Source organism: Styela clava, chromosome 5 (genome assembly GCF_964204865.1).
Source record: "Styela clava chromosome 5, kaStyClav1.hap1.2, whole genome shotgun sequence".
Taxonomy (NCBI): domain Eukaryota; kingdom Metazoa; phylum Chordata; class Ascidiacea; order Stolidobranchia; family Styelidae; genus Styela; species Styela clava.
Genome location: NC_135254.1, coordinates 3,446,476 through 3,461,576, shown reverse-complemented (window position 1 = coordinate 3,461,576; position 15,101 = coordinate 3,446,476). Strand labels below are relative to the sequence as shown.

The following is a 15,101-nucleotide window of genomic DNA, read 5'->3' as shown; positions in this document are numbered from 1 at the left end:
AAAATTTGCAATTTTAATTGATTCGTCTGTCAGTAACGTAATATACGATTCATTGCGTTCAAATCTTTTATGTGATACATCGCGAGTTCTTTGCCATCCGATGCAGAATGTAGCTGAACAACTTTACAAGAAATAGCAAAGAACCAGGGTTTGAAATATTAAACTATAAACAAAGAGTCACGTACCTTGGACAGCAAACAATGACACTTCCAAATCTTGGCGCTCATTCTATTGCTCAATCAATGGCAACACAATCTGAATGTGGAACTGCAAATAAGGAATCAATCTAGAGACGGTTGGATAAAGGAAATAACTTGGATAATGGCAAGGCATGTCATGGAATAATATAAATAAATGGATTATAAGATTGGTCATGAAAAATATAACACACCCAAACGAGGATCAATACGGCCACAACTAATGAAAGCAACGTGGCCGCTCATTGACTTAACTCCAAAGTCAACAGGATTATTGGTAGTTAGCAAATATATGAAAAGGGATAGCGCGAACGCAGTCCCCACTAGCAGAAATTACACGACCGAGTTATTCACATTTGGGATAATCGCTAGGGTCAATTTAGTCTGGGTACAATGACTAAACCTCGCCGAGGCAGAACCGCCTTCGTGATCGCGGTTGACTGCCTCGTCAGGTAAGTATGATTTGTGACGATTGGTTGCGCATCATGAATGAATGTTCTATGCTAAATGTTGAGAAGAACTTCTCAACAATAAATACGATATGTGCAAGAGTTGCAATTTTAATTGAATCGTCTGTCAGTAACGTAGAATACGATCCATTGCGTTCAAATCTTTTATGTGATACATCGCGAGTTCTTTGCCATCCGATGGCAGAATGAAGCTGAACAACTTTACAAGAAATAGCAAGGACCAGGGGTTGAAATATTAAACTATAAACAAAGAGCCGCAGCTCCGATACGTACCTTAAACCGAGAATAATGATATTTCCGAATCTTGGCGCTCATTCTATTGCTCAATCAATAGCAACACAATCTGAATGTGGAACTGCAAATAAGGAATCAATCTAGAGACGGTTGGATAAAGGGATAAATAACTTGGATAATGGCAAGGCATGTCATGGAATAATATAAATAAATGGATTGTAAGATTGGTCATGAGAAATATAACACACTACTACCACAACTAATGAAAGCAACGTGGCCGCTCATTGACCTAACTCGTAAGCCAACAGGATATTGGTAGTGAGCAAATGTATAAAAGGGATAGCGCGAACGCAGTCCCCACTAGCAGAAAAAGCAACGTGGCCGCTCATTGACCTAACTCGTAAGCCAACAGGATATTGGTAGTGAGCAAATGTATAAAAGAGATAGCGCGAACGCAGTCCCCACTAGCAGAAATTACACGACTGAGTTATCCACATTTGGGATAATGGCTAGGGTCAATTTAGTCTGGGTGCAATGACTAAACCTCGCCTAGGCAGAACCACCATCGTGATCGCGGTTGACTGCCTCGTCAGGTAAGTATGATTTGTGACGATTGGTTGCGCATCATGAATGAATGTTCTATGCTAAATGTTGAGAAGAAGTTCTCAACAATAAAAACGATTTGTGCAAAAGTTGCAATTTTAATTGATTCGTCTGTCAGTAACATAGAATACGATTCATTGCGTTCAAATCTTTTATGTGATACATCGCGAGTTTTTTGCCATCCGATGCAGAATGAAGCTGAACAACTTTACAAGAAATAGCAAGAACCAGGGGTTGAAATATTAAACTATAAACAAAGAGCCGCAGCTCCGATACGTACCTTAAACAGAGAATAATGATATTTCCGAATCTTGGCGCTCATTCTATTGCTCAATCAATGGCAACACAATCTGAATGTGGAACTGCAAATAAGGAATCAATCTAGAGACGGTTGGATAAAGGAAATAACTTGGATAATGGCAAGGCATGTCATGGAATAATATCAATGAATGGATTGTAAGATTGTTCATGAGAAATATACCACACCCAAACGAGGATCAATACGGCCACAACTAATGAAAGCAACGTGGCCGCTCATTGACATAACTCGTAAGCCAACAGGATATTGGTCGAGAGCAAATATATAAAAGGGATAGCGCGAACGCAGCCCCCACTAGCAGAAATTACACGACCGAGTTATCCACATTTGGGATAATCGCTAGGGTCAATTTAGTCTGGGTGCAATGACTAAACCTCGCCTAGGCAGAACCGTCTTCGTGAACGCGGTTGACTGCCTCGTCAGGTAAGTATGATTTGTGACGATTGGTTGCGCATCATGAATGAATGTTCTAAGCTAAATGTTGGGAAGAACTTCTCAACAATACATACGATATGTGCAAGAGTTGCAATTGTAATTGAATCGTCTGTCAGTAACGTAGAATACGATTCATTGCGTTCAAATCTTTTATGTGATACATCGCGAGTTCTTTGCCATCCGATGCAGAATGAAGCTGAACAACTTTACAAGAAATAGCAAAGAGCCAGGGTTTGAAATATTAAACTATAAACAAAGAGCCACAGCCCCAATACGTACGTACCTTGGACAGCAAATAATGATACTTCCAAATCTTGGCGCTCATTCTATTGCTCAATCAATGGCAACACAATCTGAATGTGGAACTGCAAATAAGGAATCAATCTAGAGACGGTTGGATAAAGGGATAACTTGGATAATGGTAAGGCATGTCATGGAATAATACAAATAAATGGATTGTAAGATTGGTCATGAAAAATATAGCACACCCAAACGAGGATCAATACGGCCACAATTAATGAAAGCAACGTGGCCGCTCATTGACCTAACTCGAAAGTCAACAGGATTATTAGTAGTTAGCAAATATATGAAAAGGGATAGCGCGAACGCAGTCCCCACTAGCAGAAATTACACGACCGAGTTATCCACATTTGGGATAATCGCTAGTGTCAATTTAGTCTGGGTGCAATGACTAAACCTCGCCTAGGCAGAACCGTCTTCGTGATCGCGGTTGACTGCCTCGTCAGGTAAGTATGATTTGTGACGATTGGTTGCGCATCATGAATGAATGTTCTATGCTAAATGTTGAGAAGAAGTTCTCAACAATAAAAACGATATACGCAAAAGTTGCAATTTTAATTGATTCGTCTGTCAGTAACGTAGAATACGATTCATTGCGTTCAAATCTTTTATGTGATACATCGCGAGTTCTTTGCCATCCGATGCAGAATGAAGCTGAACAACTTTACAAGAAATAGCAAAGAGCCTGGGTTTGAAATATTAAACTATAAACAAAGAGCCACAGCCCCAATACGTACCTTGGACAGCAAACAATGATACTTCCAAATCTTGGCGCTCATTCTATTGCTCAATCAATGGCAACACAATCTGAATGTGGAACTGCAAATAAGGAATCAATCTAGAGACGGTTGGATAAAGGGATAACTTGGATAATGGTAAGGCATGTCATGGAATAATATAAGTAAATGGATTGTAAGATTGGTCATGAAAAATATAACACACCCAAACGAGGATCAATACGGCCACAACTAATGAAAGCAACGTGGCCGCTCATTGACTTAACTCGAAAGTCAACAGGATTATTGGTAGTTAGCAAATATATGAAAAGGGATAGCGCGAACGCAGTTCCCACTGGCAGAAATTACACGACCGAGTTATCCACATTTGGGATAATCGCTAGTGTCAATTTAGTCTGGGTGCAATGACTAAACCTCGCCTAGGCAGAACCGCAATCGTGATCGCGGTTGACTGCCTCGTCAGGTAAGTATGATTTGTGACGATTGGTTGCGCATCATGAATGAATGTTCTATGCTAAATGTTGAGAAGAAGTTCTCAACAATAAAAATGATATGTGCAAAAGTTGCAATTTTAATTGATTCGTCTGTCAGTAACATAGAATACGATTCATTGCGTTCAAATCTGAGTTTTTTGCCATCCGATGCAGAATGAAGCTGAACAACTTTACAAGAAATAGCAAGGACCAGGGGTTGAAATATTAAACTATAAACAAAGAGCCGCAGCTTCGATACGTACCTTAAACAGAGAATAATGATTTTTCCGAATCTTGGCGCTCATTCTATTGCTCAATCAATGGCAAACAATGCCAGTATTCCCATACCAAAGTTGGATTAACCGTACTGTCAAACTGTACAGCTGTACTGACAGTGACAGACTGGTGACAAAATAACTGGACATGGTTCGCCATACGATTTATAATCCAGCCTATTTATAATAACAACAAATATAGTAATATAAATACACCAGTTCAGGAAAAATTTAAGTTAAAAAGAAAATAGCTAAAAAGAGATTTATAACTACTTACAACTACCCACTTTCCCAGCACTCATACAGCCGTTGTGAATCAAGCAGAAAACAAGGAACTACCGGTAATAATTCGGGGGTTTTCAACGAAATCCCACACAGTAAAAAAATCCCCCATTGAAAATATTTCTTCAAATAAACAATTTATAATTCTACACAGAAATAAAGTTTACAGACAATGAAGCAAATTTTTTACGTTACTTAGACTTATTGAGTAATTAGGGGTAATATTCGCAAACCATGGAAGACTATACAAAAATAATTAGATTTATGAGGGGGGAACACTATGATTCCACGAAAAATATATGCAAGTCTGAAGGTTTAAAAACAAAATAAAATTCCATCAGAAACTTGCTTACTACTTTGGACAACGATTTTTAATAGTCACAAGTTAAAATACAAAAGAACGGTGAGCAACAACCTTTATGAGTAAAATGTACTAAAAAAAATCAAAAATCTATTTTACTCACATTTAATGCAAACTCAACAATTTGGGACCAAATTCAAACATCAATTCGCTTTTGGAAGTAACTTTAATCACAAGCATGTGTTTTATTCACAACTCTGTAGAGCAGGGGTTCCCAAACCGCGGCCCGCGGGCCAAATCCGGCCCGGGTAACAATTTAAAATGGCCCGACGAGCTTACGTAAAATAGTGTTCAACAGATTTCATTTCTACCTTTTTGCGATCTAGATACCGTTAATTTATGTCATTATCAGAGTTCAAGCAAGTGTTTATCGTAACAATTCAATTATACCAGTATATTCATTATGGGTACCGGTGTTAGAATTACAAAGGACAGTAATTTAGTTATCAGCCATATAGGAAAGCTTAAAGATGTCAGAAACCAAACGAAAACTAGACTCAGAAAACTGACGTTTCTTGAATAAATGGCACTGTTCGTATTTCTCCATTGAAAAGTATCAAACTTTAGAGATTTGTCTACTTTGCCAAAGAACTATTCCAGTTCTGAAGGAATACAACATTGAGCGCTATTATGAGTCAAACGAGCATGTTTCAAAAAAATGACAAATGAAAATTTTGGGCGCTACATTCTTCCGGCCCGCGAACATCTTTCCGATTCCAATGTTGGCCCGCGGCCAATAAAGTTTGGGAACCCCTGCTGTAGAGGCTTTGAAAATCAACAAAAAAGAGATTGTTTCCATATTTGGCGGAAACAAAAATTTGATAAAGTGATTTTGAAAAATTTTTAGAGGCCACGATTATCATATAATAAATGATCAGAAATGAAAAGTGACTTAAGTGTATATAAGCCTTCAAAATTTTAGATGACTGTCACAGTCTTTCGCGACTATTTATCTATTGTTAAGAATCTCTCACTTGTATGAATTCTTATGTGTATAATTACATTTCTTACGATTGTCATTATACACGTTTGTCATTTTTTTGTGCTTTAATTTTCGTGTTTATTCTTGCATGTTAGAAATAAATCATCTGAATCTGTAAGAATAAATTTCCGTGTATTTCAGTATTCTGCTTTCCTAGAAGAAAAAAACAATGACAAGACAATATGGAGCTAATCATTCAATGGATTTAATTTTGATCTTATAATACAAAACAATGTAACAACAGCAAACAACACGGAAAGCAAACATAACTTAGGATGAATTTGAATATGTATGCGCACCATATCCACCCAACATGACGACAAATGCAATCTAAAATTATGAAGTTTAAAGAAATTTGTAATAAAAATATTTGTAGCAAGGCAATAGATTTCCAGCAATACTAAACAAAACCTGATGTCCATAGTCATGTTCGCAGTGGACACTCGAAAACATGTTATTAAAAATAAATTACCTCCTATTCCAGACATCACTAGTCTTAAACCAACAATCCATCTCAGCATGAAATATGTCCTTCATAATAATGTAAATCGGTTAAAAAGCTCACAAACACATATCACAATTCAAATTTCATTATATTAGAGAATCTATAAAATGCCATAGAAATTTGATGCAATATTTGTTCATGTTTTCACTCCCAACAGGGCAAGCAAACACTGACATGTAGAGAGCTAATTTTTTTGAAACAACCTACCGTAAATATTTTTTGGGGTCGATATTGTCTACTCCATTTATTACACACTAGATGAGGTGGTGTGCATGGAATCAAAGATGTGTAATACATGTTAACCACTGAGCCATCGCTTCTGATTGTTAGGGCATACATAATCCAAACTTTTCGTGAATAACTAGTCTGTTGTTATTACTGGTTTGGGGATATTAGTGCATGTTTATCTATGTAGGGACATGCTGTGTCTTCTAGTTTCGCAGAGTTGTGAAGCTAACTATGATAGACAGAAACTTTTATGGCCACCGCACATTCAGACATTAGGGAACATGATGATTCTTAAAGAATCTAGTCAAACAAATGTTGGTTTAGAATAGTTAAAATTGGACCAAGTTAGTACACTCATGTCATGAATAAGAATAATTCATGACAGTTTGCTGTAAGTGTTCATTTTGAACCAGTTCTTTAATGGCCGCCTATAGGGCTGAGTTTTGTTCAGTGCGATCATAGTCTGCTCCGAATTGACCCGCTTAAAATAAGCAACAGAGCCGACATATTTTCAATCTAACTTCATTCAATCCTTTCCCTAAATTTTCTAGATTTAATGGGTGTTCATGATTTGAAAAATGTTCTGGATAGAAATATTAGATTATCTATATATTGGTGACGCTGTTGTTCACAGGAGAATCCCCCATTCAAATCCAACATTCCTCAAACTTCGACCAGCCGTTACGTGAACCACCAGTCCAGCATTCTTGTCCCACATCATCAATGCGGCATGGGATTCGAACATAACGAGATCAAAGCCCATATATACCTAAGTGTGCGAAACAATGGAAATTGGCCGCCATTTTCGGCGCGGCGGTGTGGCTCAACGGGCTAAGCGTTAGGAATACGCTCGCCACCGCACCTCTAATTACTCTGCGTGGGTTCGCAGGTTCGAATCCCATGCAGGGATGGTTATGTGCGAGAGGATTGCTGGACTCCTCGCCGTCGTTGGGTGGTTCACGTAACCGCTGGTCGGTTACGGCTTCCTCCACCACCAAGTCCATGCCTCCGAAAACAAAACAATATAACTAATCCCATACCCGACTTTGAATGGTAACCGGACGAGAGGCCGTCTTATCGGCTTTCCTCTCCTCCGGGATAAATATGTAAAATCCTATCCTAACGTCGCCTGCGAGGTTACGGTGGTTCTGCGTGATCCTCGGCTAGGCTGGTAACTTCTGCTATAAAATTATAGGCTGCTCGGCGTCTAATTGCAGCGGGAATAGCAAACAGTGCAACTCTTGGAGCTATCAGCAGATGCCGAGTGAAGGAACGAATGGGAAAATAATTGTAGAGGCTGGAAATCCGGCCCTGGCATTTCGTTGTGTGAGGTTAGTCAAACGAATGGCCTAATGTCAAACTGACATCAGGAAAGACAGGCTAGTAATCTGCAGAATGTACAGAGTTTTAGGATGATGTCACATTTAATTATTTATATGACGTGGCCCATCCGACTCACTGAAGTTAGCCTAGAAAAGTTACCGATATCTAAAGTTAAGTTGAACTACAACGATTTTCTAAACGCTGGCTTCGGGTGTCAGATTAGAAAAACTGTATTTAAATCATCCTAAGTAATGCAAAGTCAGAAATCAGTGCATTGAATGTATAAGATTCACTGTCATGATTGCTTGGAGTCCTGCGGTCACAACAATTCATAGTAGCCTAATTGGCAGCAATATGAATAAACAACTCGGAGCTCAGTGGAAATAATGCTTCATCTTTTGAATTCTGATCTTCTGAACTGAATGCGTGTTTAGTTAAGTCACTGTCAATTTGAACGCTTGCTATTTCAAAAATACGTTCGTTTTATAACCTACAACTCATTACATTTTCAGACTCATTTTTGAAAAATATCCATTCGAACCGAAGGGGACGAATAAATGGGAAATATTAAAATGGGATATAGACAATATCGATGAGCCAAATTCATCAAAAAATTCATATCATCAAAACCTGAATTAGCTAGAATATTGACTGCGATGAAATTTCAAAAAAGAACCATAAGCCGTAAGCAGTAAGTTTTGAATGCCAAAGTGATCTGTAATTGTCAGTTTAAATGTCTTGAAATGAATCGTTTCACCTACGTTTTAGGTTTCAATCAAAACATCCTACTCTAGGTGCCACCAGGACAAACCAGTTGTGTCAGAAGCCTATAATGTTGGGTCACACATATACAGAGTGTGAGACTGCTGTCTAAGCCTCAAGAATGACTTCAGAAGGCTTCTGTTTATGCAAATGATGTATTGTAGACTGTAGAGGACGCAATTTGATGGTTACTACTTTGCGCACAGTGAGTGGACTGTTGCATGTGTCCAGAACCACATTACACTGTGTAACACACATTTCGTTACTGGCTTCTGATTATTATTTTCTGATGAACAGTTACACACCAAAACTGAGGCAAAATGGATTTCACCCAAATCGTTTCTTTTTGGGGGGATATAAAAATTTCATTAAAACACAGGGGTGCTATTTTTTGTTTTTTTAATTATCCAAATTTTTACAAATTGATCATTTTTTTTATCGATTAAAAGACCTAAAATGAACATGAAAACAAAGATTTTTTGTTAAAGTCAATTTCATGAATAGGCACTCATATGTAGTCACCATCAGTTGGCTGACATGGGCAGTCCCGATCTCGTAATGGAACTAAGATAAGGAAAGTTGGAATAAAAATTGGGCCTAGCTTTAACCTCCACATACTGCAGGAGTTTCAATTAATGTAGACTTTTTCATGTCTTTGTTATTTAATTGTTGAAAATTCTATTATTGGTCAATCGAATAGAAATTCTTTTCCATGTCTTTTATATTTAGGTATTAGGTATACCTGCTATTGTCATTGCTTCGTTTTGTAAACACGATTCGCAAGATGTGAATTATTGAATTTTTCTATTGATTGACCATCTTGTGTGAGTCAGAAACGTTTTCAAAACCCATCTGCTAATACTTATTGATAAGTATTAACATTTTTGGAGTGCAAGTTTGTGAAAATTCCAAACATATATATATAAAGTTCATGCAATTTTTAAACATTTCCAGATTATGACAAACCTATGAGTAAAATTCCTCTTGCCTTATCCAGTGTGTTAGTTTTTTTCAGTAATGTGTATGTAAGCCTACCACTGAGTTGCATTTTATTATTTTCCACGTTCAGACACATTCACACCAATTCATCCACTTTTCATATATAGCCAGCTTATTATTTTTTCCTGATTATTATCGTCCAAACCCCATTAAATTTATTAATCAGTTAGGTATGAATTTCCATCACATTATTCTGGCCTCTTTAGATTGTTTTTTTTAACGAATGCAACACCGGTCACCCCCGACGCGGACGTCATGCTACTTTTCACATAACATGTACAGAAGCCCAGGGTGGAAGTCTTTGTCGTGCAATGCATTGCAGATACGGAAGCCGGGTAGGTGGAAGTTATGCTGTGCCATGCGTTGCATGGACGGAATCCCCGGGAGAACGTCGTGCTGTGATATACAGCATGTACCGAACCTCGGGGTGGAAGTCTATGCCGTGCAATGGCTCAGCTAATACAGAAGCCTCCTTAAGTGTATGACTGCTGCTTACGCAGTGGCATGCTTACGAAGCGCTATACTGATATGACTCGGACATGACGTGTCTTTTAGACACCGATCCGAGACTTGGAGAAATCTCTGATCCGTAAAAAAAAAAAAAAAAAAAAACCCCGACGCTTTTTTTGTTTGTTTTAAAAACACACATTTATTACATTGCTTTTAACTAAGGATCCCCTCATTTTGTTCCCAAATTTATTGTAAAAATATTATCGTAATAGTTCAAGTATTGCCACTGGTCATCTTTCAGTGGTAATCTTAATCACATCAGCGTATATGGTGAGAGCTGACTTCGATGACCGTATGGTCGTATCGCTCCCTCCTGTCCATACCAAAACAGTTTATTTGCTGTGGCTTTTTTATTGATGACTGTATTTTTTGGTTGACAAAATAATAAAATTTCTTTTTCTCGTTGTACTGCCATTGGTAAGGACGTTTACAATTCAATTATGCAGCTAGGGTGTCTGGAGTGTGAAAAGGGCGAATTTATAATGTAACATTGACATCAATATTTAGCCACAGTCCCATTTGACGTCGCCTTCACTGTCGAAAAATTTAGTTTGTTTTAGTCATTTAGGCCTGTTGTAGTGTGAAACTGTGTGTGTCTACCAGAGATGGATCAATTAAATCAATTCAGTTTAATTACAGTTACTTCCTTAAATTTTTTAATTACATAACAATTACTCCATGCAAAAAATATCAAATTACATTTATAATTATAACATTTTGGTATAACAGCATGCCTCAGTGCTGCTCAAAGATTTAAAAAAAAATCTGACAATGGTGCAGGAATGGTACAACACAGTTTTCGGGAAAGTTTGTTTGATGTTCATCCATTTTCAAAATACTAAGTTTAGTCTAATTGAAAGTGTAATTGAGCGAAAATGTTAGCAAATTACAACTACACAGAATAAAATGCCTCCAATACATTACAATTACATGAAAAACTGTAATTAATTACAATTGATCCAACTCTACTATCTACTGTGTCTACTATCCAAATGGAAAAATCAACATGGAGGTTTTGTTGCGCCATCAGGACGCCTTGGTTATTAGTAAATTCCGGACAACCGGGAAGCCAGACGTCGATTCCGGGACTGTCCCGGCCGTTCCCGGGACGGTTAGTAGCCCTAGCATCATCAGGTCTTGAATAGTTTTAGATTTTGCCTACTTTCCTGATTTTCCGAAGGCCATATGTGTGTGTTGACTTGCATTGCCTATTTATTTATTTTAGTGTTTTTTTAGTGAAAATCGAAATAAACTTTACTAACCGTGCGTTGCGTCTATATTATTTTTTTACCGAGCGGCGTGGGTTGTTAATGTAAGTGCCCCGTATTGGGTTCGATACTGATTGAGACGTCCTATCGGATTTTTGCGCCCTCGGAATATAACCACTGAATAAATCTGCCTCAATAGCCTTTTGAAACTACCAAAATCAGGCTTGTTTGCGTTACACTACCCGAGCCGAATTATCGAAAATGGCGTCCATATGACGCCATAGTGGGACAAGTTAGTTGCACGGGGTTGCGTAAAAGTACGGTGCTTGCCATCTTGTTGTTATGTAAAATCTATGGGTGATCACTGCCGATTCTTATGGCGACGGTATCACCATCAGGGGCGATAGAGATACCCAGAGATGTTTTTGAACGAGTTCGCCGATTTAGCTTTAGGGAAATATTTTCGGTACCGGTACCGTATTTTAACAGATACCGGTACCGGTAGGCCTACTGTCAAAATTATCAACTTGGCAAGCGAATTTGTTAGAAAAATATTTTATATTTGACAAAGCAGGTGAATCCAAAAAGGAATATACCGGTAACACACAAGAGCCGTCAGCTTCCTTTTTTTGTACCGGGACCAGGAAAAGAAAAGTTATCATCAAGTAATTAATTCCATGCTGACGCTTGATATTTGGTCACAAGATTGAAGGTAGTCTATAATATTTTAATGGTTCTAATAAAAAGATATAAAATATTTGTTACTGCAAGAAGGTTTACAACTTGCAGACATGGGTTGTAGTACAGAATATTATGGAAATACAGTTTGTTTTTAGCCAAACCTAAATAACAATTTTGATTAAATTGTATGCCAATCGGAATCCCATGGCCTGGTTTTTGGGTAGTATGGATCAAATGTGCATGAAATGTAAAACTTGTACGGTACTTGAAGACTTGTAGTAATTTAATGTTGATACTGTAATAAAATCAATATTTTATTTCAATGCCCCCTGATTTGTATCAATTAAAGTGATTGTGTCGGGAGTTCGAAAACAAAAAGTTCAAGATATATTTCTTATCATTATTCTCTCCATTCCAGGACTATGGAGGTTTCCCAAACTGCTTTCAACTCAGTCTGGAGCACATATCAAAAAAATTCGATTGAAATGAATAAAGCTGCTGGACACAGACTCTAGTCTTGGGTATGAAAGATGTTTTATATCAAGATTTCTAACTCTTGTTTTCACACTTTTTTTATTTGTGACATTCCAAGACAAACACTTGAAACTAAATAATTAATGCAATGAAAATAAAATTTAAATGGTTCAAAGAAATTTGTCCAAAATGTTCTGGCTGAAACAACTAAATCAATCGGATCAATCCCTTGCAATTAATATGAATTTCTTTCTTTTCCCCGTTTTAGGTTCTGTACTGTTATTGTCCAACCTTACTTTTCCTATTCTAATCTATCATAGTTGGGTCTGATTCAGGATATTGAAATTTTGAATATGAAAACCTTGCATTCATATACTTTTTTTGTGGTTTTATCATATTATTGGCCCACCAGTGAGCTAATCCTAAGTAAGGATTAGTTAGATGAGGCAATAGCAAGACATTACACACTGTGGTAATGGACTGGGTTGAACTTCTAGATCAGCCCTAATCAGCCTAGTATCAAGCGAATGTTTCATGGGTGCTTGTCTAGTGTCTTGCTTAGAGATCAGAAATAAAAACCTTGATCAAATCAAAAGTTTTTGCATTCTGCATGAAATAAATTGCAGGTACTCCTCTAGTATGTTCTGGTGTCCGCCATCTTGGTTCGCATACTACAGGAGTACCAAATTGCACTGTAAATAAATTGCATAAAATGCCATGTGGTAAATAAATTTGCATTTTTAATTTCAAGGTAGCAAGAATATATTGCGATCCGATCTCTCTAACATGAAAACGATGAATTGCGACAAAGTTTGACCGAACACCAGAACACATTGGAACTTATCATGGCCAAGTACTGACAGCAGATGATGAAGTTTACCGAGCACCAAAAGTATCAACATTTTTCAAAATCCCAAGGTTAGAAAAGTTAATTGTTTTACTAATTTTTTTAAAAGGTTTAAAATACCATGTATCTAAAGCAAATAAGAAAAACTTGCTAACTAATCCCATATTATGTAAGGTTGATATGTAAATTAGCTTTAATATATTCTTATTGTTGTGCACAAGTCACACTCCAGCTTTTTCTACACTTCAAGTAGTTTATAATGTCATAGCTAATGAAATCAGTGTTATACTAATAATAAAGAGTTCCGCACCAAATTCAGAAAATTCCACCTTGGTTGGAAAAAGAAGCTCCATAGTATTTTGAATTGTTTTAAACCTCTCGGGGCCCTGGAAACACAATAGTTAACTAGTGATTTTGAATCTTATTTTCTGGTTAAACTCTTAAGAATATTTTAAATGCTCAGATCATAAAAATATTGTCCACGTCAGTAATGCTGAATGCGTCATATCAGAAATATTTTAAATTAAAGAAAGGAGCGTTTATGTGGGCTACACTGCAACAATCAAACTTATCAATGCTCTTTAACATACACTTCCAAATGATTTAATTTCATCTATTATCCCAGAATCATGACAGCGCTGCTGAAAGTCTTGCCGAACAGGCTTCAACTCTCAAGAAAGAGATGGAAGCGAGAAACACATATCAAAAACTGAATTTGATTGAACTGAACAAAGTTGCTGGACACAGACCAAGGTCTACTTTAGTCTTAGGTAAGACAAATTTTTACAAGAACCAGTATCAGCTTTGCTCATTTTGTAACGCAATATTTATTCTATTATCTTTACCTGTATGATATTTTCGGACATAAATGTTCGATTTTTATTTTTACCGAACACTGGAGCCCGGGCCACCAAACCATTCAGTGTGGCCTTGTCAACACTGAATTTTTTCCCCATCAAGCATAAAATCTGAATCTAACAGTTATGTTAAAAAAGCTGCTCATGTGGGTAAAAATACATGTTTTCATTGTTTTGACTTGTGTCTTTATTATTGGAACGCTGAGCAACAGTCGTATTCTTTTATTTTTCTCGCATTGATTTTTTGTGTGGCCCGGCTAACTGTATGAAGTTGAGTATATGGTCAACCAAAAAATGTTGCACACCCCCCTTAATAGTAAATAAAATAATAAAATGTAAATCTCAAACAAAGTTATGTTTGCCAAATTCCCATTTCTGTCTCCAAGGTATTCAGCAAGAAAATAATGCAATTTGGTCCCTACAACATGAAAACGATGAATTGTGACAAACCGAACACCAGAACGCATTGAAACTTATCATGACCAAGTACAGGCAGCAGATGATGAAATTTACTAAGCACCAAAAGTATGTGGATCTTGTCAATGTATTTCATAATCTCAGGGAGAGGAAAGTCTATTGTTTTACTATAAAATGGCTGTAACGTTACTAATAAACATTAATAAACTATAAACATAATTGAAGTTTCAGTCTTTCAGAATACCTTATGGTTCTAATACGAACCATCCTATTTCCCGTAGAAATGGCAAATTAAGGTTTTTATCCTAGGTTTTGGCCAGTTCAGTGCAGCGGCTCCAAAAGTTCACATTCAAATGCGACAGTCTATATAATATATGTACAGAGTGTCCATGAAGTCCCTTTACAATTTTAATTTTGTTGTTCTCAATATATCTTAACCATTTTTTTAAATCGGTAATTGTTTAAGTATTTTTACTCCATTTAATACATCTGTGAGGACCGAAACAATATATGGTATTGCTAAATTTTCTTCCAATTTTAAAAAATTTCACGACTTTATGGACACCCTATATATTGTTTGAATGACATCGAATACTTGTACTTGTATTTAGAACAAAATATA

General features: G+C 37.0%; 3 protein-coding genes and 5 non-coding genes across 7 annotated transcripts in view; 2 read left to right on the top strand and 6 right to left on the bottom strand.

The window, feature by feature from the left end:
• LOC144422696 (uncharacterized) overlaps positions 1–15,101 on the bottom strand; it is a 486,406-nt gene that overhangs the window by 124,754 nt on the left and 346,551 nt on the right. The window lies entirely within an intron of this gene.
• Positions 1–15,101, top strand: part of LOC120332866 (FGFR1 oncogene partner 2 homolog) — a 424,145-nt gene that overhangs the window by 343,364 nt on the left and 65,680 nt on the right.
• LOC120329781 (FGFR1 oncogene partner 2 homolog) overlaps positions 1–15,101 on the top strand; it is a 443,159-nt gene that overhangs the window by 425,825 nt on the left and 2,233 nt on the right. The gene's annotated exons all lie outside the window — the stretch shown is intronic.
• Positions 495–657, bottom strand: LOC144423353 (U1 spliceosomal RNA). The gene has a single exon (XR_013475847.1). It is a non-coding gene; the product is annotated as a U1 spliceosomal RNA (small nuclear RNA).
• LOC144423509 (U1 spliceosomal RNA) lies at positions 1,340–1,502 on the bottom strand. Its single transcript, XR_013476003.1, has one exon. It is a non-coding gene; the product is annotated as a U1 spliceosomal RNA (small nuclear RNA).
• LOC144423165 (U1 spliceosomal RNA) lies at positions 2,091–2,254 on the bottom strand. Its single transcript, XR_013475659.1, has one exon. It is a non-coding gene; the product is annotated as a U1 spliceosomal RNA (small nuclear RNA).
• LOC144423213 (U1 spliceosomal RNA) lies at positions 2,850–3,012 on the bottom strand. The gene has a single exon (XR_013475707.1). It is a non-coding gene; the product is annotated as a U1 spliceosomal RNA (small nuclear RNA).
• On the bottom strand, positions 3,603–3,766 carry LOC120345236 (U1 spliceosomal RNA). Its single transcript, XR_005569877.2, has one exon. It is a non-coding gene; the product is annotated as a U1 spliceosomal RNA (small nuclear RNA).